Source organism: Pinus tabuliformis, chromosome X (assembly GCF_031772625.1).
Source record: "Pinus tabuliformis cultivar Carrire ecotype Pingquan chromosome X, CPIR1, whole genome shotgun sequence".
NCBI classification, from domain to species: domain Eukaryota; kingdom Viridiplantae; phylum Streptophyta; class Pinopsida; order Pinales; family Pinaceae; genus Pinus; species Pinus tabuliformis.
In genome coordinates this window covers 1,662,238,546-1,662,242,603 of record NC_142308.1, presented here as the reverse complement: position 1 = coordinate 1,662,242,603, position 4,058 = coordinate 1,662,238,546, and positions in this window count along the sequence as shown.

The following is a 4,058-nucleotide window of genomic DNA, read 5'->3' as shown; positions in this document are numbered from 1 at the left end:
GAAACAGTCCACAGCCTGAGCCAACGCGGCCACTTCAGGCAATTTATTAATAAAACAATGAAAATTTACATAAGCTTCTCTCATGAACGGTTAACCTACAAATGACCCTCCATGCTCTTTAAATAGAGATCATGGACCAATCGGGTGTCAAGCCACGGATCAAGTGTCGATAATACCGAGGAGAGAATGAACCGTCGGATCACTACATATCGTGACCGTCGGATTGTAAGTTACAAAATGTACATAGTAAAGAAACACACTATACCTAACTCTATACTAGACCAAGTTGTATTTAACTATTCCCTATGTGTCGGAATATCCTAACATCCCCCCTTAAGAACAACTTGGGATAGGATTGAATGATTTACAAATATGACACAATAGGAGAAGGAAGGAGGCACTAGAGCCTATCCCCCCTTAGTGACAACTTCCTGAACTCCAACCATAAATCGAAGTTTAGTGAACTTCGCCTCTGTGAGAGCCTTTGTAAAGATGTCTGCAACTTGATCATCTGTTGAACAATATTGCACTTCAAGAACATGGTCGTGAATGAGCTTTCTGATGAAGTGCATGTGCAGTTCAATGTGTTTGCTGCGCTGATGTTGGACTGGATCTTTGCATAGCTGAATGGCACTTTGATTATCACACCAAAGTGTAGTCGGATGCTGCTGCTGAAAGCCAAACTCTGACAGGATCTGACGAAGCTACAAGGCTTCCTTACTAGCTTCTACGACACCACGATACTCTGCTTCTGCTGAAGAAAGAGAAATGGCACCTTGTTTCTTGCAAGCCCATGTAATAGGTCCTGAACCAAGAGTGAGCACATAACCTACAGTAGACTTCCGATCATCAGGGTCACCAGCCCAATTGGAATTAGTGAAACCAACCAATAGAGGAGATGCTTCAGCACTGTAATGAATCCCAAACTGAACTGTACCTCGAACATAACGAAGTATTCTTTTAGCTGCTTTCCAATGACTTTCACGTGGGTTTTGCATAAACCGAGCAATAAGGCCAACGACAAAGGAAAGGTCAGGACGAGTATGGGTTAGATACAAAAGTTTTCCTACAAGTTGACGGTATAAGGTAGCATCAAGTTCAGGAGAAGTACAAGTGACTGAAAGTTTGAATCTAGACTGAAAGGGAGAAGGAGCTGGCTTACAGTGTTCCATGTGAAAATGGCGTAGAATATCACAGGCATACTTGGATTGAGAAAGGGAAATACCTTCCTTGGATTGCAAGACTTGAAGACCGAGAAAATAATGTAAGTGTCCTAAGTCTGTCATTTCAAACTTCCTTTTAAGGCTAGACTTCACATGGTTTATAAGGTTGGGATCACTACCAGTCAGGATAAGATTATCAACATAAAGAACAAGAATGATAAGAGACTTGCCCACTTTCTTGGTGTAGACAATATTGTCAGAATGACACCTAGAGAAGCCAGATTCTAAAAGAAAGTTATCCATTTTGGCATACCAAGCTCGAGGAGCTTGCTTGAGACCATAAAGGGATTTCTTAAGCCGACATACAAGGCTGGAGTCTGTTTGTATAAAGCCAATAGGTTGTTCCATATAGATTTCTTCATGCAAGTCCCCATGCAAGAAGGCAGATTTAACATCCATCTGATGGACTTCCCATTTGAAAGAGGCAGCAAGGGAAAGAACAAGGCGGATAAAGTTCATTTTGGCAACAGGGGAGAAGGTTTCAGTGTAGTCAATGCCTTCAACTTGGGAAAAACCCTTAGCAACAAGACGAGCTTTATGTTTATCAACTTTCCCATTTGGTCCATACTTGGTTCTGTAAACCCATTTGCATCTAACAAGTTTTCGTCCCTTTGGTAGAAGAACAAGATCCCATGTATCATTTGCCAATAATGAATGATATTCTTCATTCATAGCTGCTTCCCAATCTGGATGACCTGAAGCTTCGGCAAAGGTGTCAGGATCATAATTCACTGAAGCTTGAGCCAGTAAAGAAGAGGCTCCCTCGAACTGAGAACGTGTATGTCGCTGATCTGTAGGATCACTGGCAAGATCACCTGCTGCATCCCGAGTAGCACGGGCCCATTTTGGAAGCTGAGGAGCTGAAGGAGGATCCTGAGAAGGTGGGGGAGGATTTTCATCCTCGCTTTCATCATCTGAAGAAGAAATATTTTCAAAAGTATAAGAGATAGGGAGAGGTGGCACATCTGCCGAACTAGGCTCGCAGGCCGATATATTTTCAGCAAACTTTACATCTCTTCTAATGATAACATTTTTGGACTTAAGTGGAATAAGTCTATATCCTTTGACATCTTTAGAATATCCAACAAAGATACATTTTTCACTCTTAGGTTCTAAAGCTTTATGTTTCTCATCTAGAATATGGGCCCATGCTTCACTTCCAAAAACACGAAAGTGACTTACATCTGGTTTGATTGAGCTCCATGCTTCTTCTGGAGTGATATTCTTTAAAACCTTAGTAGGAGTGTGATTTATTATGTAATTTGCACAGTTAATTGCTTCTGCCCAATAATTAAGACTAAGTCCTTTAGATTGAAGCATACAAATAGCCATTTCCTTTAAGGTGCGATTCTTCCTTTCAGCTACACCATTTTGTTGTGGAGTATATGGAACAGTATGTTGCATTTGAATTCCATTCTCAGTGCAAAAGTTGATGAATGTGTTTTTAACATATTCTCCGCCATTATCAGATCTTAGCTTAAGAATTTGATGTCCAGATTGTTTTTCAACAAAGGCCTTAAAGGCCAAGAACATGTTAAATACTTCACTCTTGAGTTTTAAGAAGTATACCCAGGTGCGTCTGGAGAAATCATCAATGGAAGTTAAGAAATACTTGTAGCCAGAGAATGAAGCAACTGGAAGTGGACCACATAAATCACTATGCACGAGCTGTAAAGGGGCTGAGGCGTGCCAAGAGGCACGTTTTTCAAAACTGTCCCGATGATGTTTTCCGAGTGCACATCCGGAACAAACACCATCTCTGCAAGATACCATTGGAAGACCTGTCACCATATTTTCTTTACATAGATTCTGAAGAGAGCGATAGTTTAAGTGACCAAATCGCTCATGCCAAAGTTTGCTCACTTCATCATTATGAGCAACAAATACTGAGGGAAGATTTGATGACCCAAAGTTGTGAAACTTATACAACCTTGTAGAATCATCAGCAATGCCAGTAGCTAAAATCTGTCTAGGATCTCTTAGGTCCTTAATTACAACATCGTGAGGTGAAAATTCAACGATTTTACCTTCACCTGAATGGGTTATCTAATATACAGATAGAAGGTTGCAGGATAAGGTTGGAACACATAATACATCATTAAACTGACCATTGTCTAGATGAACAGTTCCAGTCCCTACAACACTAAGAGATCTATCATCACCAACATATATCTTTTTGGTGTTACAATCATTTAAAGAAGAAAACATGGCTTTGTTTTTGGCCATGTGATAAGAAGCTCCAGAATCAATGAGCCACTCATGAGAATGAGAAGAAGAAGATACATTTAGTGCATAGCCAGACCGAGCTGCTTGACAACCACATGCAGAAAGTGCCATTCCTGAAGATGAAGTTGAAGTTGAAGATTGCTCCAAATGGATGTTATGCTTCTTCATTGCTGCTTCCAAGGCTTCCATCTTCTTAAAGCATTTGGATTCTAAGTGGCCATCTCGATTACAAAAGTTGCAATGTCTATCAGTCTTCTTCCCTTTGTTTTTATTTGTCTTATTATTTTGTTGAAATGATTTTTCATTTTGAGGCTGAAATTGCTTAGGACCCTTGTTTCGTTTAGGACCATTCTTTTTAGGATACAACTTCTTAGGATTCTTTGGATTTGGTTGCTGCTGGGCGGCTAACGCTTTCTTAGAAGAGTTTCCAAGATGAAGAAGACCAAGGTGTAAGAGTTTTTCTTGTTCTCTTATTAAAGAATCATAAAAGGAATCAAAGTAAGGGGACTTGTAGGTTTGTCTTTGAGAAATGAAGGCTTCTCTTGTAGAATGGAAAGTAGAAACAAACACAGAATAGGCTGGTCCCAACTTAGTAAGAATGTAGTAGAT